The following is a 22,608-nucleotide window of genomic DNA, read 5'->3' as shown; positions in this document are numbered from 1 at the left end:
ATAGTGAAAAGCTGTATGATCAGGGAGCTTTAAAGCCAATATCTGTTTACTGAAAGCTTCTTTCTCTCTTATTTTTACTTCATGGAGCTCTGCTGGATTATAATAATATATTTAATGAGCATTCAGTACATCTAATCACTTTCTACACCAGTCTGAGACCAGTTAAACCAGTAAGATGCTGTGTTCATGTTGCCAAAAAGTGATTACAGCCAATACTGTTTGATAAGAAGCTTATTTCTGCCTCATTTTTACCTTTATCAAACTCTTCTTGGTTATATTAACAGGTTTAATGAGCATCCAGCTCACTTGACCGCTGTCTGTAACTGTCTGAGACCAGTACAACCAGTAAAAAGCTGTTTCCATGTTGACAAAAAGTGATTCATGCCATTATCTTTTAACAGAAGCTTATTTCTGCCTCATTTTAAGTCAGTGGAGCTCTTTTTGTTAATATTAAGACATTTAATGAGCATCCAGCTCACTTGAACACTGTCTACACCTGTTTGTGACCAGTAAAACCAGTAAAAAGCTGTTTCCACGTTGACAAAAAGTGATTCATGCCAATATCTTATCACAAGAAGCTTATTTCTGCCTCATTTTAGGTCAGTGGAGCTCTTCTAGTTCATATTAACACATTCAAATTAACTTGACCACTGTCTGTACCTGTCTGAGACCAGTACAACCAGTAAGAAGCTCTTTCCACGTTGCCAAAAAGTGATTCATGCCAATATCTTTTGACAAAAAGATTATTTTTGTGTCATTTTAAGTCAGTGGCGCTCTCCTTGTTAATATTAAGACATCAAATGAGCATCCAGCTTACTTGAACACTGTCTACACCTGTTTGTGACAAGTTAAACCAGTAAGATGCTGTCTTCACGTTGCCAAAAAGTGATTTTGGGCACCAGCCGTGGCACATATGAGGCTCTTCATGGCACGTCCACAGGTGCTGTTTATATACTTAGAAAATCATCAAAGGTGATTTATTTCACTAGTGAAACTTGTATATTATATTCATTCATTACACACAGACTGATATATTCAAATTTTTTATTTAATTTTTAATTGTGATGATTATAACTGAAAACTGATGAAAACCCCAAATCAGAAAATTTGAATATTAATACCAATACAAAGAAAGAATTTTTAGCAATCTTGGCCAAGTATGAACATGAAAAGTATGAGCATGTACAGCACTCAGTATTGTTAGTTAGCATAGTTGGGGCTCCTACCTGAATTATTGTATATAGGTGGCATGGCATAGGTTGAATCAGTCTGTGGCACTGCTCAGGTATTATGAGAGCCCAGGCTGCTCTGATAGTGGAATCCAGCTCTTCTGCATTGTTAGCTCTAGCATATCTCATGTTCCTCTTCACAATACCACATATATTTTCTATGGGGCTAAGGTCAGCCGAGTTTGTTTGTCAATTAAGAACAGGGATCCCATGGTCCTTAAACCAGGCACTGGCAGCTTTGGGACTGTGTGCAGGTGTCAAGTCGCAAGTGTCAAGGTGTCAAGTTGCAGAATGAAAGCTGCATCTCCATACAGTTGGTCAGCAGCAGGAAGCATGAAATGCACTGAAACGTCTTGGTGTACGGCTGCGTTGACCTTTGACCTTGGAAAACACAAAGGACCAACACCAGCAGATGACATGACACCTCAAACCATTACTAAATGGAAACTTTACACTGGACCTCAAGCAGCAAGGATTCCGTGCCTCTCCTCTCTTCCTCCAGACTGTGGGACCCTGATTTTTTTAAAGGAAATTCATCAGAGAACATAACTTTGGAGCATTCAGCAACAGTCCAGTCATTTTTGTCTTTAGCCAAGGTGAGATGCTTCTGACGCTGTCTGTTGTTCCAGAGTGCTTGATACAAGAAATATGACAGCTGAAATGCATGTCTACATACAGGCGTAGTGGTTCTTGAAGCATTGACTCCAGCTGCAGTCCACTCTTTGTGAATCTTCCCCAACATTTTTGGCTTTTGTTTCACAGTCCTCTCCAGGGTTTCTCTGAGATACTGAATTTGGGTTTTTTATTAGTTGTCAGTTATAATTGTCACAATTAAAAAGTAAACTTTTGAAATGCATCAGTCTGTGTGTAATGAATGAATATAATATATAAGTTTTACTTTTTGAATGGGATTAGTAAAAAAAATTATATTCTAATTATATGATCATGTGAGTCCTGTGGGATAAGTGTTGCAGTTTGTGATCAGTAAATCAATCGACTAAGCTAGCAGGAGTATTTTATCTATTCAAAACCTCTGTTTGTTTGATTTAAAACGATTTTAAAATAAAACTTTTTTTATGTTATCATGCTGTTTTGAATTATATCACTCTATATTCAACACGACTTGAAACATGTCCATTTCCATACATTATTATATATTATATATAATATTATATATTACATACATGTTTAAACGTAACAGTAATGAAAAGAGTGCATCAGCAGCAGTTCACTTTTGGACAGGAGTTTAGCATGAGTTTAAGGGGTGCAGTTCATTGTGAATCACAGCAGTTTGGTAGATACCTGCTTGATCTGCAGCCTACAGTATACTCCTGTAAGTCCTGTAGGGGTGCTGAGGATCCCCCATGATGGAAGCTGCTCTGTGTGTGCAGCATTGCTGATAAACCTCCTCCAGGAACTGGAGGAGGGCACCTAGAATCTTGCTGGCAGTACTGACAATGCTATAGGACCGTTGATGGTTCTGGGCTCTGCAGCTGCCAAACCAGGATGTGAAGCTGTGTGTTTGGATGCTTTCTATGGTGCCCCTTGTAAAATTTGATTAGGTGATGAGTAGGATAACAGCGCCTGTTGTGAAGATCAATATAGGAGTATGTTCTTCTCCTGTAAATAATAATTTGTTGGACTTATTACCTTAGCTGTTATTATGGATAATAATATTGTTTATGTATAGACTACCTTAATGTACAGAAATAAGAAATGAAATGAGGATAGTGTAAATTAACTAAAATAGAAATAATAATTTTCATTCAAAAAAACATTTATCTATCCTTGTCTATGTACACACACCATAACTACTTTAATTGACCTTGAGATAACTACATATTGAAATAATGCTTTGTATTTAGTGTTTTGTATTTTTCCAGGCAAAACAACTGACTGGAAGTCGGTTGCCAGTTAACATGGTCACTCTTTCACCTGAGTGACATCCTGTTAGCTGTCCCTGTCAAAGCCTTGGTTTACGTTACCTATCAGTTAGAACGTGCGCTCTCCGCACACTCATCCAGAAGTAATCTACGGACGGAGCGTAGCTAGAGATGGCGAAATCGAAGCTTCATGAATCACTGAGCAACTATGACACAGTTGGTCTGAAATCGACACATTGCTCGACACCATTTGACACAGTCAAAAGAAGAAGGATATCTGCTGGGTTTTATTGTGTCCATGTTTTATTGTCAAATAAAAGTTGTTTAATTAAATGTGTTTAATTGTGTTTCTACAATTAAATTTGTGTTGTGATTCTACTTCCGCCTCTCGAGGAGTGCAGACGTGTTTTCTCTCTGCTCCCACTCTGCTTTTGCTTGCAGTGTCCTTGTCTTGTCTTTTTCTGAGCACCCTGATCTGCTATTCTGGAATAACATTTTTGAACATGGAGCTAATCAACTGGTCACTCAGCGCATTGGACAAAATGTTTTCACAAAGGAAAGAATCTCCGGGAGAACCACTCTGCCCCTTGGGGACTTTTTGAGTCGAGTGGGAGGTCTCGAGTTGGACATCTCGAAGCGTAGCGTTAAACTTGTGTTTTGTGTCGTGTTTTTTGTGAACGATCAGGAGCGTCTGGTCCTTTACCGATTGGCCTGTTACCTGCCGACAGACGCTGTCAGCTTAAGTAAACTGTGGGTGAAGCGAAGCAGAGTCAGAGCGGTGCAGGTCTCAGCTGACCCTTGAAAGTGAACTCTGCAAACTAAATAAACGACCGCGATTTCATCGTCGCCTCACAGCAAGAAGGTTCTGGTTTTGATTCCCGGAGGCGGCCCTTTCTGTGTGGAGGTTGCACGTTCTCCCCGTGCTTGCGTGGGTTCTCTCCGGGTTCTCCGGCTTCCTTCCAAATGTAAATGTAAGCATGGCATAGACCCACTAAGTCTAGAAATACAAATCTGGTTACACACGCATATGGCAAGCACAGATTTGATTACGCATGCACAAATCATAACAAACACCTTAACCAACAATCTCCACACATTAATCAACTCATCTACATGTGTCCTGAATTGGACTTGACACTTTTGATTTTGAAGTTCATTGTAGATACTGCTGCAGGTCAATTTGGTGGAACTGGAGAGAAATTTGCATTGACATCTGTAAGGATATTTACTGGTGTCTGTTTTTGCCTGGAGGGATTTACAGTGAAACCTCATTGGCTGCATACCGTTCTGTTCACGTTCACGTTTATAGCACACATGGCTACATACATAGCCTAACACAATGCGTTCCTCTACTGGAAGCTTAACAGTCCTTCACAATAAAAGTCTTTATGGCTTTAACAACAATGTCTGTTGTTACAAAGGGAATGAATGATCTTCTGGGTGCAACCAAATCGCTCAAAACTATTATCTTTTACAGTATAATATACTTATATAAATATAAGCATAATCCCTACTCCTACGCCAAAAGATGATTCCTTAAGTTTCGTTTTGACCATGGGGCTTCTTTTTTTTTTTTTGTTCTGTCCAGCAGTTTACCGAACAGCATATATTACGCTAAATGCCATTATGTGATGGACAACTTTGCTTTAACAAGAGGGGTATATATAAAATATATATACTCTTCTTGAATAATGGTTTATTTAATGTTTTATTTAGCTAATCCTAAATATGTGTGATGTTGCTGTGTTGGTGGATAGGTTAAGTTTCTGCTTTGGGGTGTGTGTGCGGGAGGGGTGGTGGTGGTGCAACCAGCTGCTGAAACCAAACCAAGTAAACAATCAGTGCAAAATAAATAAGCAGGGATGTACCCTAGGCTAACACATTCATAACTAAACAACTGTTGTACTTTACCTTGGAGATTAATACTAATTCCAATAATAGCGTTAATGTATGTGCACATACTCATACAAACATATACATATCATATACATACACATATGCATTGTTATGCATATACCATTGTGGTGGAAATTTTGCAATAAAGGCAGATGAGAGAGTTGTCCTTTTGTGCGATTTATTGAAATAATAAAGAAAATAAAAATAATGGGGAAAGCAAATAAAAAGCATGGATGTTGATCGTGCACATCAACAAACCAAAAACCAGCTGGGGAGATCATTGCACACACCACGAAGGTGTGTTGCAAAGAGCCCACGATCCTCAAGTTGCTTCTGCCTTTTAGCTTCTCTGTCCGACTAGGGTGGAATGTCTTTCCAACCCAATCAAATTACATGCACCATCTTCTCCCTGTCACAGTGTGTGTGAAGATTTTTACTTTCTCACACCTGCATCGCTGACGTCCAACTATCTGTGAGAAAGGAGCACCAAGTCTCAACAGACAGAGACACAACTCCCCGACCTTGGGTTTGGGAGCTAGAGTTGAGAGTCTTTCTGGCAGAGACAACCATTGAACAATCTAGGTGAAATGTCAAATGCATACAGTAAGACAAAACACAAGATATTAATTGCAGAACATAAGTCAAAAATCATATAATAACTGCATAGAAGTAAGGAAGACACATAGAAATAAGGAAGAGACAATTTTTCCCATAACACTTTTGATTACACATTAATCAAACCATAAAGGAATAAAAATTGTCAACATCATATTCTGTAATAATAAAAGATCCTTGCAAATGAAACAATAAGGGTATTAACTCATCAAGATTCAAAATACACCTTCACATAAAATGCAAGTAACTTAGGGACAAAAGGTTGGGAGCTGTTTTTGGTGGATAGTTATACAAGAATAACCTCTGTATTGGCATGCGAAGAAAATAAGCTCATTATCATATTTGTATCATATTATATTTTGTGGTCAGATAGCCTAAGACCATCGTCAAAGTCATTAAGTAAATTAGAGTTGGGGTTTTTGAACATAGTGCATTGTGTCATCTCATACGAGTGTTGCTGAAGTCGCACGCATGATGAGACCTCTAACCAGTGGGATAACGCAAAAACCAAACAAGAGAATCACAGCCATCTCAATGATAAAGGAAACAGCTGTGGACATGAGAACAGATTTCAATTTTCCAGACATTTCATCTAGCCAATTCCAAGGGAAAGAACCTATACCAGAGTTAGCTGAGATTCTGAAGGCCGTGTAGCGCCTTCGCCACAATACCATTAGAATCAGTGTTATTCAGGATGTAAGTACAACATGCGTCTCCAAACATAACACAACCGCCTCTTTTCTCTGCTAACAACGTGTCTACGGCCATTCAATTGTAATGTAATAAAGACAATTAATGTATGATAGCCATAGGTTTCCGGTGGGGTTCTGTTTCATATAATCTTAAGATAGATTTCATGCTTTCGAATCTTTAATTGTACATTTGCGTCTAGAGCGAATAGGAGATTCAGGGATTTAACCAGAATGATGATGCGTTTTGTCTCATAACCTCTGTCATCTGTAGATGAAGGATAAAAACTAATTGTAGCAGTGAATAAGTGATTGTGAGCAAATTAAACACCAAGTCAACTTCAGGATATTTAAACTCAGTGTCGTTGTGAATTATGTGAAATTTTCTCATTCAAAAGTATTGTGTAAAGTTACATAGAAACATCATGTGATAAAGGCAATAATCAGAGTAACAAAATAAGGTCTAACACAACATGGTTACAATTGATGTCTCGTAACAATCTGCTTCTTCTTATTGAACAGTAGCGTTAGATTGTTTCCAACCTGTGTGTTGAAGTATTGACAGTTCGTTGGGGTTCTTCGGTTGTGATCAGCTAATCACAGAGACACTTGGGATTCGTTATCACCGCCAGGTTTCCTCCCAATGTCGTCTGAGTCACTGTCACTCCCCGTGATGTAAAGAGTCTACACGTCGTCCAGCGTTGGCAACTCAAGGCTGCTCGTGTGTGTGTTTTCTCAGGAGCGTGTGTGTAGATGTTGGTCTGATAGTGTGATTCACCGGCGCAGCTTCAGGCGGCGCTTGGCTCACACCTTTAGCTGAACGGTCAACGCAGCCTCGCCTCAGTGCGTGTGTGAGCACAGCGAGGGTCGTCCTTCTTAATTCTTTTCGTCAGTGGTGGTTTTCTCGTGTGGTGTAGATGGAGGGTCGTCTGTCGGATCCGGGACCTTCCTGGATGGAGTGGATCCAAGTCACTCTTTCTGTGATCTTCACAGCCGTGTGGGTCGTCAGAAGGACCTGGAAGGGGCCTCGCCACCGTTTGGAGGTCCAGTGCTTCCTCCTGAACTCCTTAACGATCTCCCAGTCCCCTGGTCCTGTCGCCTGTTTTCACCTGTTAGTAAATCTGAACTGTGCGGAAAAAGTGTTTGGGCGGCACGGCTGCCATCAGGCCCAAACCAGATTCCATGGCTACAGGTGGAACCATTCGTCTGCCAGAGTCTGCGTTCCTGTGAGGTACAAAATGTTTAAAGCACAGGGAGAGAGGAAGGAAAGGATAGAGAGAGTTGGAGAGGGAACAAGGATCAGGAGAGGAAACGAGGATCAGGAAAGGGAGGGGTTGTTGGGCAGTGACCTTTGCAGCAGCGTCTGCAGCTGCATGTCGGCACAAACAAAGTCGTCACTGATGTTGGACAGTTACAAACAGCATTAGCTGTAGGTGGCAGGACAGCGTCCAGCAAAGCAGAACCTTATCATGATGTAAGATAGGTTTGCAATCAGACTTCAAAGCTTCCCATGCTTCCACAGAGCGTCTGTGATTCTGTGTAGATGGTAACAGACTCTCCTTCTGCTAGTTTAATAGCTTCAGTCAACACAATCAACTCTGCAGCCTGAGCAGAGTAGTGTCTTAGCAAAGTGCCAGACTTCAAGACGACCTCTTGATAGTAACGTTCAGCATGTTGAGTAAGGTGGTGTTGTATCTAAGCCGTCGAGCTGTGGAAAGATGTGATGTTTTTCAAAAGAATCAAAGACACAGTATGAGGACAAAAGAACAGAAGTCGTACAACCTGATTTCTCATCCACTGTTTGAGTGAAAGGTCGCGTAGGGTCAGATCAGGAAGACCCAAAGTAGGAGCCAACTGAAGAGCAAGCTTGAGGTCGGTGAACGTTGTTCAGCCTCAGACGTCCACGTGAGACAAGAAGTGGACGATGAAGACGTCTGCATCAGAACCCTGAGTGGGGCCTCAAAGACAGTAAAGTTAGGACTGAAGGTCCTACAATAAGAACAAAGACCTAGAAAAGACATCAGCTGTTTTTACGTGCACGGTTTAGGCAGGTTTCAAATTGCTTTAACTCTGTTGGGTGAGATGGATTTGCCATCAGCTGTAATTACAATGACCCAGAAAAATAACCTTTGTCTGAACAAACTGTAATTTAGACAGGCTCTCTTTGTGGCCTGTAGCATCCAATGTTTCCGTAGCTTAGTGGTGTCTGCAGTAACGCCATCTTTGGCTCCTTTAAGAGGGTGGTGTTGTTTACATGGTCTGTGGTCAGATTTAGGTGTGATGACCACTGGTTCACATCCTCTGATCAAACCTACATCATGTCTGTGTGTGAGCCACAGGGAAGCAGGGCTTCCTGTAAGGCTGAGTGTTGGGTCAGAGCGTCCTCTGAAAAATGAAAATAAAAACAAAAGCGTGTAATGTGTGTCATTAGAATGTGGAGGTACCCAGTTCACTGTTTGCTGCACATGACAGGCAGAATAAAAAAAAGTTTTCTAAAGTATGCAAAGTAGGTGAATACATCACATGGGGTCAGAAGTCGTTCACCAGTCTCCACCCCGTTGACATCTGTTCACGAAAGGACCCACGTCCTGCATCTGTCTCCATCATGTTTTCACAGAGGGACGTGTGGAACTGTAGAATAAAAATCAAGAATCTTTTTGTTCGTTAGGAAAAAAAATCGCAAGCGCAGACCTGTGTTCATCCCAAAAGAGGGAAGTTGAGGTCAGTTTGAGTGTGTGTGTGTGAAATCATAAACAAGCTGTGATGCAGCCTGTGTGAGGGCCTCAGTTACAGCCCCCCCTCCGCAGCCAATGATAAGAGCACAGCTGAGCTGAAGTTAACACCAACAAAAGAGGGATTATTTAGAATGTCTGTAGATGTAACCTGCACTCCGTCTGGAGTGGAAATCAATCAAATACCTAAACTACAGATGAGATCTCTTCCTAAAAATTTAACTGGGCACAAGTTTGAAAGCAAAAATGAATGTTAAGGTGTCTTGCTGCAGATGTTGCACAAGACAGTGAAACAGTAAGTTTTCTTTAATAGTCTGGTACGTACAGTAATTATTATTACTTCTCTCTAATAGTCGTCTTCCCTTTAATAGTCATTAATAGTCTGTTTCAGTCAGTCTCAGTCTTCCTATAGTCTGTTTTGTTTTTTCTACAGTCTGTTTTGTTTTTCTACCGTCTGGCCAGACAAACCTATATTGTGCACAAGTATTTTTAGAAACATGAAGGATTTTATTACTGAATTTGTTGCAAGTTAAAATAGTTTGAACCCATCAGACTGTAAAGTCATGCAGCAGTTGTCATTTAGCTGTTTGTCATCATTGTAAAATCACTCTGTGGGTTTTTTTTTTTTTTTTTTTTTTTTGAGCAAAAAGCGATTCTTCATTGCGAGCAGATAAGCATGAACATGAATTTGAGCGTGTATCAGCTGTAAGCGTGTTTCTTCATTGCGTGTATGAATGTGTGTGTGTGTGTGTTTGCGGTACCGTCTTGTACGTCACGTGAAAAGGAACCGTCACCTTCCTCCTTCCCCAACCATCAGTCTCATGTGAGCGCCAGTGGGTGAAGCCTTTCGATGGGACAGTTGTTCCTCGATGACAGACCTTTCCTGGATCCTCGCATGCAGCTCTTTTGGGCCGATCACGTCTGAAGCCTCTCCTGTTGTTTCAACCAGTGTCTGTGTTAGAGCACGTCTTCTCACTCTGCTGTTGCTCTGTCCTTGTTTTCCTTTGCTGATTGTCATAAGCAGGTGTCTGTGTCAGACACTGTGGTGGAAATTTTGCAATAAAGGCAGATGAGAGAGTTGTCCTTTTGTGCGATTTATTGAAATAATAAAGAAAATAAAAATAATGGGGAAAGCAAATAAAAAGCATGGATGTTGATCGTGCACATCAACAAACCAAAAACCAGCTGGGGAGATCATTGCACACACCACGAAGGTGTGTTGCAAAGAGCCCACGATCCTAAAGTTGCTTCTGCCTTTTAGCTTCTCTGTCCGACTAGGGTGGAATGTCTTTCCAACCCAATCAAATTACATGCACCATCTTCTCCCTGTCGCAGTGCGTGTGAAGATTTTTACTTTCTCACACCTGCATTGCTGACATCCAACTATCTGTGAGAAAGGAGCACCTAGTCTCAACAGACAGAGACACAACTCCCCGACCTTGGGTTTGGGAGCTAGAGTTGAGAGTCTTTCTGGCAGAGACAACCATTGAACAATGTAGGTGAAATGTCAAATGCATACAGTAAGACAAAACACAAGATATTAATTGCAGAACATAAGTCATAAATAATATAATAACTGCATAGAAATGCATAGAAATAAGGAAGACACATAAAAATAAGGAAGAGACAATTTTTCCCATAACACTCCTAGCGGGCTCCCTACGGACCGTGGGCTCCATTCTCTCATGCGGGCCTTCGACTGGGGGGAGTGCTTGCCCCTAGTTCTCGTGGGGCGGACAGTGTTGACCCACGGTGGCCAACACTGACCTCGGGTACTGTCTCCGTGCCTGCTGCAGCTCTGCCTGGGGGGCAGAACAGGAGGGCGCCTGCCCTCCTGGAACTGAAGGTGTGTGGGCTCCCTGGCTGCTAGGATTCTTTCCTCTGCTTGTTGGATAGGCGTAGTGGCCGAGCTCCTCCCATCATCCTGGCTTTCACAAGTGGCATTGTTCATGCACCAACATCTGCCATCTGGGTGAACAATGTTGAGCTACAGTTTTACTAACCTTGTAATGGGACACTCAAGACCTGAGCTAATAAACAGGCTTTCTAAACCCAACTGTAAGTATTACTGATACTTATCACTACCAATATCAATAATGTGTGAATATGGAAATTGTGGTGTTGTATGTCATGACTATTATTAAGTAGTATGGTTGTTATGGGAAAAATTGTCTATTATTTCTATGTGTCTTCCTTACTTCTATGCAGTTATTATATGATTTATGACTTATGTTCTGCAATTAATATCTTGTGTTTTGTCTTACTGTATGCATTTGACATTTCACCTAGATTGTTCAATGGTTGTCTCTGCCAGAAAGACTCTCAACTCTAGCTCCCAAACCCAAGGTCGGGGAGTTGTGTCTCTGTCTGTTGAGACTTGGTGCTCCTTTCTCACAGATAGTTGGACGTCAGCGATGCAGGTGTGAGAAAGTAAAAATCTTCACACACACTGCGACAGGGAGAAGATGGTGCATGTAATTTGATTGGGTTAGAAAGACATTCCACCCTAGTCGGACAGAGAAGCTAAAAGGCAGAAGCAACTTGAGGATCGTGGGCTCTTTGCAACACACCTTCGTGGTGTGTGCAATGATCTCCCCAGCTGGTTTTTGGTTTGTTGATGTGCACGATCAACATCCATGCTTTTTATTTGCTTTCCCCATTATTTTTATTTTCTTTATTATTTCAATAAATCGCACAAAAGGACAACTCTCTCATCTGCCTTTATTGCAAAATTTCCACCACAGAAATTGGCGTTGTCGGCAGGATCCCGCGGCAGGTCGTCTGGACGGTGTGACCAGGGACGATAGTCCTGAGGACTAGGGTCGGTCAGCCTCCAAACCTCTACAGACATTCAGAGCTGGGAGGACTGCTCACCCGTCTGGATCGCCTCTGACGAGATCCACGAACTCAGATTCAAACTCAAATCCTAATTTGGCTCGGCTCGGTGAGAGAGATTCCTTTTGATTTGGGAAAAAACAAAAGGATTGGAACTTTTATTTTTAATTTAGCTGAAACATTTCAATTGGTTGAAAAAAAAAGGAAAGAAATCTTCTGTTTGGTTGAAACACTAAATTTGATTAGGAAAATTAATTAGATCGAGAGAAAAAAATCCCAATATTACATGTTCTTAATTAGGTGAAAGTCTGCTCTGGGTGGTCGAGACGTCGGTTGCTAAGGGTTGGCTCGTGGAACCGAGCTTCCGTCTGTACTGAGGATACAGACATGTTTTTTTGATCTGTGCGTGGTCCACATGTGGGGGACTGAGTATAAAAGACGGCTTCTGAAAGAGGGAGCGCGTTTGCAGAGTGAAGTATTTTCAAGATACGAGGGACCCGGGCCTAGAGGGGCCTAACGTTGAGGAAATACTTCGTGAAAGGCTCTGTCGCCAGATCAGGTTGGTTCCCTTTTTACGGAGACGTCCGATAAAAAGGCATTTTGGGAAGGTTCCGGCCGGAACACACAAAAAATCTAAGGCAGGAAACCGCCAGACTCTGAAAGACGGGTTCGGGGCAATTTGAGTCTTCAGTGCGTTTCATGTTTCCATGAGTGGGAAACTGGTTATGGGTTCAAAAGGAGAATCGCTTTGTGTAAGGACATACGCACCTTAAAAGAAAAATTAGAGACAAAAGAAAATACTTGAAAAAGTAAAACTATCAAAACTAAAGCCCTAAAAGAAACAAAAGATGAGAGTAACAGGAAAAAAGGAGATAACAACTCTGGGGAAGAATTGTTTGCACTCTGCCACACCACACACACACCACACACACCACACACACACATATCATGCCAAGAGCAAATGCTCCCATTGTTTCTGCTCTTTGTCCTAATGCAGAACTAAGCGCGATGAGGGTAAATCCGGATCTGGACTCCTTTCCCACCATCAGCAGAAGAACCGAAGGAGAAGAAGCGCCTGACCAACAACCAGAACAGGGTGGAAGCTCTGACACCACAGCAGCTGGAGGACACACACCACAGCATGGACGCCTCAGCGACTCTCACAACGTCTGCAGCCATCACGTTCTGGGCTCATCAGATGAACCAGCTACTACAAGCCCTGCACCAGCATGAAAGGACTGTGTCTGAAGCTTCTGAAGCCGTGAAAGTGTCATACACGCGTGTGTGTCTGACAGACACCTGCTTATGACAATCAGCAAAGGAAAACAAGGACAGAGCAACAGCAGAGAAGACGTGCTCTAACACAGACACTGGTTGAAACAACAGGAGAGGCTTCAGACGTGATCGGCCCAAAAGAGCTGCATGCGAGGATCCAGGAAAGGTCTGTCATCGAGGAACAACTGTCCCATCGAAAGGCTTCACCCGCTGGCGCTCACATCAGACTGATGGTTGGGGAAGGAGGAAGGTGACGGTTCCTTTTCACGTGACGTACAAGACGGTACCGCAAACACACACACACACACACACACACACACACACACACACACATTCATACACGCAATGAAGAAACACGCTTACAGCTGATACACGCTCAAATTCATGTTCATGCTTATCTGCTCGCAATGAAGAATCGCTTTTTGCTCAAAAAAAAAAAAAAAAAAAACCCACAGAGTGATTTTACAATGATGACAAACAGCTAAATGACAACTGCTGCATGACTTTACAGTCTGATGGGTTCAAACTATTTTAACTTGCAACAAATTCAGTAATAAAATCCTTCATGTTTCTAAAAATACTTGTGCACAATATAGGTTTGTCTGGCCAGACGGTAGAAAAACAAAACAGACTGTAGAAAAAACAAAACAGACTATAGGAAGACTGAGACTGACTGAAACAGACTATTAATGACTATTAAAGGGAAGACGACTATTAGAGAGAAGTAATAATAATTACTGTACGTACCAGACTATTAAAGAAAACTTATTTTTTCACTGTCTTGTGCAACATCTGCAGCAAGACACCTTAACATTCATTTTTGCTTTCAAACTTGTGCCCAGTTAAATTTTTAGGAAGAGATCTCATGTAGTTTAGGTATTTGATTGATTTCCACTCCAGACGGAGTGCAGGTCACGTCTACAGACATTCTAAATAATCCCTCTTTTGTTGGTGTTAACTTCAGCTCAGCTGTGCTCTTATCATTGGCTGCTGAGGGGGGGCTGTAACTGAGGCCCTCACACAGGCTGCATCACAGCTTGTTTATGATTTCACACACACACACTCAAACTGACCTCAACTTCCCTCTTTTGGGATGAACACAGGTCTGCGCTTGCGATTTCTTTTCCTAACGAACAAAAAGATTCTTGATTTTTATTCTACAGTTCCACACGTCCCTCTGTGAAAACATGATGGAGACAGATGCAGGATGTGGGTCCTTTCGTGAACAGATGTCAACGGGGTGGAGACTGGTGAACGACCTCTGACCCCATGTGATGTATTCACCTACTTTGCATACTTTAGAAAACTTTTTTTTATTCTGCCCGTCATGTGCAGCAAACAGTGACCTGGGTACCTCCACATTCTAATGACACACTACATGTTTTTATTTTCATTTTTCAGAGGACGCTCTGACCCAACACTCAGCCTTACAGGAAGCCCTGCTTCCCTGTGGCTCACACACAGACATGATGTAGGTTTGATCAGAGGATGTGAACCAGTGGTCATCACACCTAAATCTGACCACAGACCATGTAAACAACAACACCCTCTTAAAGGAGCCAAAGATGGTGTTACTGCAGACACCACTAAGCTACTGAAACATTGGATGCTACAGGCCACAAAGAGAGCCTGTCTAAATTACAGTTTGTTCAGACAAAGGTTATTTTTCTGGGTCATTGTAATTACAGCTGATGGCAAATCCATCTCACCCAACAGAGTTAAAGCAATTTGAAACCTGCCTAAACCGTGCACGTAAAAACAGCTGATGTCTTTTCTAGGTCTTTGTTCTTATTGTAGGAACTTCATTCCTAACTTTACCTTCTCTGAGGCCCCACTCAGGGTTCTGATGCAGACATCTTCATCGTCCACTTCTTGTCTCACGTGTACGTCTGAGGCTGAACAACGTTCACCGACCTCAAGCTTGCTCTTCAGTCGGCTCCTACTTTGGGTCTTCCTGATCTGACCCTACGCGACCTTTCACTCAAACAGTGGATGAGAGATCAGGTTGTACGACTTCTGTTCTTTTGTCCTCATACTGTGTCTTTGATTCTTTTGGAATAGATCCCACGTTCTACAGCCTGATGGCTTAGATGCAACACCACCTTGCTCAACATGCTGAACATTACTGTCAAGATGCCGTCTTAAAGTCTGGCGTCTTAAAGACACTGCTCTGCTCAGGCTGCAGAGTTGATCGCGTTGACTGAAGCTGGTAAACTAGCAGAAGGAGAGTCTGTTACCATCTACAGACTCCACAGATGCTTGTGACACTTTGGTTCTCTGTGGAAGCATAGGAAGCTTTTGAAGTCTGATTGCAAACCTATCTTACATCATGATAAGGTTCTGCTTTGCTGGATGCTGTCCTGCTGCCTACAGCTAATGCTGTTTGTAACTGTCCAACATCAGTGACGACTTTGTTTCTGCCGACATGCAGCTGCAGACGCTGCTGCGAAGGTCGCTGCCCAACAACCCCTCCCTCTCCTGATCCTCATTTCTCTCTCCAACTCTCTCTATCCTTTCCAACTTTCTCTCCCTGTGCTTTAAACATTTTGTACCTCACAGGAACCAGACTCTGGCTGACGAATGGTTCCACCTGTAGCCATGGAGTCTGGTTTGGGCCTGATGGCAGCCGTGCCGCCCAAACACTTTTTCCCCACAATTCAGATTTCCCAACAGGTGAAAACAGGCGACAGGACCACAACACCATCCAACCAGGGCACGGGCGATCGTTAAGGAGTTCAGGAGGAAGCACTGGACCTCCAAACGATGGCGAGGCCCCTTCCAGGTCCTTCTGACGACCCACACGGCTGTGAAGATCACAGAAAGAGTGACTTGGATCCACTCCATCCAGGAAGGTCCCGGATCCGACAGACGACCCTCCATCTACACCACACGAGAAAACCACCACTGACGAAAAGAATTAAGAAGGACGACCCTCGCTGTGCTCACACACGCACTGAGGCGAGGCTGCGTTGACCGTTCAGCTAAAGGTGTGAGCCAAGCGCCGCCTGAAGCTGCGCCGGTGAATCACACTATCAGACCAACATCTACACACACGCTCCTGAGAAAACACACACACGAGCAGCCTTGAGTTGCCAACGCTGGACGACGTGTAGACTCTTCACATCACGGGAGTGACAGTGACTCAGACGACATTGGGAGGAAACCTGGCGGTGATAATGAATCCCAAGTGTCTCTGTGATCAGCTGATCACAACCTGAAGAACTCCAACGAACTGGCAATACATCAACACACAGGTTGGAAACAATCTAACGCTACTGTTCAACAGGAAGAAGCAGATTGTTACGAGACATCAATTGTAACCATGTTGTGTTAGACCTTATTTTGTTACTCTGATTATTGACTTGGTGTTTAATTTGCTCACAATCACTTTATTCACTGCTACAATTAGTTTTTATCTATCTATTAAGACAACACGAGCGGAAATATGCATCATCATTCTGGTTAAATCCCTGAATCTCCTATTCGCTCTAGACCCAAATGTACAATTAAAGATCCGAAAGTATGAAATCTATCTTAAGATTATATGAAACAGAACCCCACCGGAAACCTATGGCTATCATACATTAATTGTCTTTATTACATTACAATTGAATGGCCGTAGACACGTTGTTAGCAGAGAAAAAAGGCGGTTGTGTTATGTTTGGAGAGGCATGTTGTACTTACATCCTGAATAACACTGATTCTAATGGTATTGTGGCGAAGGCGCTACACGGCCTTCAGAATCTCAGCTAACTCTGGTATAGGTTCTTTCCCTTGGAATTGGCTAGATGAAATGTCTGGAAAATTGAAATCTGTTCTCATGTCCACAGCTGTTTCCTTTATCATTGAGATGGCTGTGATTCTCTTGTTTGGTTTTTGCGTTATCCCACTGGTTAGAGGTCTCATCATGCGTGCGACTTCAGCAACACTCGTATGAGATGACACAATGCACTATGTTCAAAAACCCCAACTCTAATTTACTTAATGACTTTGACGATGGTCTTAGGCTATCTGACCACAAAATATAATATGATACAAATATGATAATGAGCTTATTTTCTTCGCATGCCAATACAGAGGTTATTCTTGTATAACTATCCACCAAAAACAGCTCCCAACCTTTTGTCCCTAAGTTACTTGCATTTTATGTGAAGGTGTATTTTGAATCTTGATGAGTTAATACCCTTATTGTTTCATTTGCAAGGATCTTTTATTATTACAGAATATGATGTTGACAATTTTTATTCCTTTATGGTTTGATTAATGTGTAATCAAAAGGGGGGAGTGTTATGGGAAAAATTGTCTCTTCCTTATTTTTATGTGTCTTCCTTATTTCTATGCATTTCTATGCAGTTATTATATTATTTATGACTTATGTTCTGCAATTAATATCTTGTGTTTTGTCTTACTGTATGCATTTGACATTTCACCTACATTGTTCAATGGTTGTCTCTGCCAGAAAGACTCTCAACTCTAGCTCCCAAACCCAAGGTCGGGGAGTTGTGTCTCTGTCTGTTGAGACTAGGTGCTCCTTTCTCACAGATAGTTGGATGTCAGCAATGCAGGTGTGAGAAAGTAAAAATCTTCACACGCACTGCGACAGGGAGAAGATGGTGCATGTAATTTGATTGGGTTGGAAAGACATTCCACCCTAGTCGGACAGAGAAGCTAAAAGGCAGAAGCAACTTTAGGATCGTGGGCTCTATGCAACACACCTTCGTGGTGTGTGCAATGATCTCCCCAGCTGGTTTTTGGTTTGTTGATGTGCACGATCAACATCCATGCTTTTTATTTGCTTTCCCCATTATTTTTATTTTCTTTATTATTTCAATAAATTGCACAAAAGGACAACTCTCTCATCTGCCTTTATTGCAAAATTTCCACCACAGGAGATGAGGGACCGTGGCCTATCCCATAGGCCCGACCACATTCCCTGGCACCACATCGGGCCCGCAGCACAAGGCCAGCAATTGGTGGGGGTCAGCAGAAAAGAGACCACCCAGGCAGACGATCCACGTACCCCGGGCGAAAAAAAACGGACGCCCCACACTCTAACCGCACCACGTGCATACATACTCACACAAACACAGACGCTCACACACACACACACACACACACACACAAACATCATACGTGAACACATGCACTCTTAGATACATTCTCGCACCCACATAATTCGCTTGACCATGGGGCTTCCTTAAGTAACTTCAAAATAAAGTATAAAGACACAAATGGAACTAAACTACTCAAAAGCGTTATGGTACCTTACAGTTACACTATGTAATTGTGATAACTAAGATGACAACGTATTTTAAAGCAATGACATCCCCCTAAGATTTTTACGGCATGGATCCGGTGTCCAGGTAACTGTTAACACGCAGTCTTAATATACCAGTAAATAAGTAATTTCCCGTAGATGCCGCAAGATTTCCCGTAGATGCCATGGCATGTGCCATAGGAACGCTGGCATGTGCTGTAGGAACAGCGGCATATGCCATAGGAACAGCCGCATATGCCGTAGATGCCATGGCATGTGCCGTAGGAACAGCGGCATGTGCCGTAGGGACAGCGGCATGGGCCGTAGATGCAATGGCATCTGTGTGTGTTTCTGCATGTTCAGCAATGATGTGATGATGTGATGATGGAGGCGTGTACAAGCTTCAATAAAATGTTGTGCTTTGGGGAAGTTCGTTGGAGTTGGTTGGTCTCTGAGTGAAGCGCTTACAACGCTAAGATCTCAGGCGAACTCCCCTTGGCCAAGTAAAATCTCTGGTTGGCTCTCAGTGTGCTATATTGTTCTCGTCTCTGTGTGTATCAGTGCTGTTGTGGTATTTTCAGACCCAACATAATTTGGTCCTTCGAGCCGGATCTCAACAGCGTTGATGACGAGTTCCAGGAGACGAGCAATACAGCACCAATAAGTGAGTGTCCGTAATGCCATGATTGGGGTTGACTGGGCCCGGAATGCCAGGATAAATAACTAAAGGTTGACTAAGTGTCGTAATTCCAGAGTCGTGTTGGATCGACTAATCTAGAGTCGTGTTGGATCGACTGGGTTGACTGGAGCCGTAATTCCAGAGTCGTGTTGGATCGACTAAACTAGAGTCGTGTTGGATCGCCTGGGTTGACTGGAGCCGTAATTCCAGCGTACTTGTTAAGACGTTAACAAAACATGTAAATGATTGTATGAATGGGTCTATGTAGAGTGGAAACCTAACGGTGCTAACGCAAACTCTACGCTTGACCATTGTCCCTAAGCGCATTTAACTCCTTAGTGGGAGTCGCGGGGATTGTCCTGTTTGTCTTGTTTGTTCGACGTGGGTTTGGATCAAAGTTGAGAGGTTGGTTTGTTGGGACAGCTACATCCGCAGAAAACTAGTTTCTGTAGAAGCCTGGTGTAGTCGATGATCCCTGCAGACATTGTGACCGATCGTTGATCCTGACCAGAAAAGAGTTTACACTTGAATAACAAAAAGATTGTTCAGAATGGGTAACGGGAAAAGCAAACCTGCCACCATGGAGGGTGACTCCAAGTACATGGAGAAATTTTCACCTGGCAGTACTAGATTTTTGAAACTGTGGGAAAAGAAGTACGGGTTTGAGGGGAAACTGATTTACGGTCCGTGTGAGAAACTAGTTGAGAGATTAAAGGTTGAAGCTCTTAACACTCGCAGAGCCCAAAACAAAGAAAAACACCTGCAATTGTTGGAGGCTGTGAAGTGGCGAGAGCAAGCGTTTAAGCGGAGACAGGATATTCAGAAAAAATTAGATATGAAGCGTGAACGGCTTGCCCTAGAGGCAGCTGTTGTGGTGAAGCCAGACGAGGAAACCGTCTGTGCTTGTGAAGGTGCGAGAATTAGTGAAGAGAGAAGACAGAGATCAGATCGTAAATCTGAAATCGAAGAAAAAGTGCTCGAATGCCAGAGAGCAGTAGAAAAACTGGACATTAATGAACGTGCAGCTGCTAGAGCTGACCCCATAGCCAAACATACCAGAACAGCTCACAAAGGTGAACTTCACTCCTTACTGTTAGGAGAACCAACACATTATCCTGATCTGAAACCCCTCAAACAACAATATAACATAGTTGACAGAAATTATGATTGTCCTGCTCCCAATCCACCCATCCCAGGGGGAACAAACGGAGAATTCTACCCCCTCGTAGAGGTTGCAAATCCGCATTTTGGGGCAACGACAGCCTCAGGTGCTTATGATAACAAAGAGACAATTTATGTCTTCCGACCCTAGACCGAAGCAGACTGCACTGAAGCGTGCAAAATCTTAGGTGATCCAAAATTAGATGTAGATGCCTGGGTTAATAAACATCGCCAGTTGATTGATTCGTTTGGACTCAATGGCTGGGAAGTTGATCAAACTTTTAGAAAGTCTCTGACCTTCAACTGGGGCAGAGTGAAAGGTGACTTTACTGGCAAAAATGCATGCGACACAAATCTACCAGCTAAAAGCAGTGCATGGAAACACCAAGTAGAGATGGTGCATGAAAACATGAAAAAGTTGTGGAAAAAAAAACTATGCTAAAATTGCGCAATGTAGACAGAAAGAAGTTGAAGATGTGTTTGAGTACAGAGGGTGGTTAGAGGAAGTGGTCCGAAACCACAGCGGTATAACCAAGGACACCGCTGATGACTCACCCTATCAGCAGCAGCTAAAACAAGCGCTGATGGGGGGTTTTCACCACACCATAGCTGATTTCAGCTATTTCAGATACAGTTATTGTGCCTAGCTATCCAGTGTCAGAAGGGACCCTTTACACCTCAGTCTTTAGAAAAGTTTCAAAATTATGTTGGGTCTGAAAATACCACAACAGCACTGATACACACAGAGACGAGAACAATATAGCACACTGAGACTGAAGAAAACTATGGAACAGACTGGGAGGTCCTGGCCAGAGTGCCTGGACCTAGTAAAACTGTACATGAGAATCACTCCAACAGGGAATGGTTTAACACCTTTTGAGATCATTTATGGTAGACCGTTTGTGTTACCTATAATGACTGATGTCAAAGAAAAGAAGGAGAGCCAGACACTAGCAGAGTGGATGGCTAACCTGTTGAAGGAAAAAGAGATTGTGAATGCAAATAAGCTGCCAGACGCTGCTTTGTCTCAGCAGGAGGAGAAGATCGAGCCAGGTGACCAGATCCTCATCAAGGCCATCAAACGAAAGACGTGGTCAAGTCCGCGGTGGGAGGGGCCATACACTGTGGTACTCACTACACCGACGGCTGTAAAGATCGAGGAGAGAGCTACGTGGATCCATCAAAACCACTGCAAGAGGGTGATTCCCCTGGTTGGCACTGAGTAGGGGTGGAAGTCGACCGGTATCAAAACCTTTGGTCGCCGAAGAAACCAACTGATCCCCGCTCCCAGCTATGGCACCAGTGGGTAAGCTCCGGGTAGTGGTCTGTGTCACAATCTTCATGATTGGTTTGTTTGCTCTCAATATACTGTGGGATGGCCAGATGCTGAATCTGTTTAGAGTGAAGAAATGGACTGGTACGCCAGTGGACGACTGGAACTGGAAGAACTTGGACCCCAACCACAAGCATCCGTTCGAGACCAACATGTGGTATCGTTATGTCAAGGTGTTAGCTAAAGCATACAATAAATCGAATTGTTTTGTGTGTTCTCACATGCCGCATTCATCTTCTCACCTGACTCTCTATGCTACACCCATGCCTTACCATGCAGCATTGTGTTTCTACCGAATGTCTGTTTATGGTCGTTCACAGAATTCATACTTTTACGAGCCATACACTCCTGAACTTCTCCAGAAGATGTTTCAGAGAACGTATGAGTATAACTTTACCACTGAGGGAACTGATGTTTCTTGTGCTGATGTTCCAGTGTCTTTACTGAACTGGACTCAGAAAGGGCCTGTTGCCAGTGACAAAGTGATCATCCCTCGAGCCTTACCTAGTTGCGCACACGGCCCTGGTACCGGCTTCCCTTGGTGCTTAGAGAAGCGAGCGAGGAGGGGGGCTGAACCCATAGGGATTTTACCTGTTAACATGTGTTGTGTTGTTCTCATAGCTCTCGACGAGGGAAAAAGCAATCCTTTTGTCGTAGTCGATGGAGGCTGGTGGCTCGGCGGCACTAAGGTTTACATGTCACTGCCACGGCGTTGGTCAGGTCGATGTGCGCCAGTTGTGTCTGACCACACCTTTTTTTGCAGAGGCCCACGAGATTCCAGCTAAAGTGCGTGCTAGACGAAGCGTCTTCCCAACCTTTAAACGACATGACGATAGGACGGGTTCGGATGTTCCGCAAGAATTCAAACATTGGAACACCGCTTCCAAGATTGCTCTTTGTCTTGTCCCACACACTGGTGTGGGTAAGAATATGCTAAGGTTAGAAACCGTTGATTACCGTTTCCAGGTTTGGGTTAACGCATCTATCACCGTGAATGAGGGACAGAACCGTGAGATCGATGCTC

The 22,608-nt window shown here is 43.1% G+C and overlaps 1 protein-coding gene and 1 long non-coding RNA gene across 2 annotated transcripts in view; one reads left to right on the top strand and one right to left on the bottom strand.

Moving 5' to 3' along the window:
- Window positions 1-18,005, top strand: part of LOC129603087 (uncharacterized) — a 65,700-nt gene extending 47,695 nt beyond the window's left edge. Inside the window, exon 2 of the long non-coding RNA XR_008692673.1 lies at window positions 13,405-18,005. This is a non-coding gene — a long non-coding RNA (uncharacterized LOC129603087). The remainder of the gene's footprint in view (window positions 1-13,404) is intronic.
- The window catches only part of LOC129603086 (uncharacterized), a 66,466-nt gene that overhangs the window by 30,071 nt on the left and 13,787 nt on the right, over window positions 1-22,608 (bottom strand). The window lies entirely within an intron of this gene.

Source organism: Betta splendens, chromosome 15 (genome assembly GCF_900634795.4).
Source record: "Betta splendens chromosome 15, fBetSpl5.4, whole genome shotgun sequence".
In the NCBI taxonomy this organism is placed as follows: Eukaryota; Metazoa; Chordata; class Actinopteri; order Anabantiformes; family Osphronemidae; genus Betta; species Betta splendens.
Note: the sequence above shows the minus strand (reverse complement) of the source record. Positions and strands in the feature narration are given on the sequence as shown.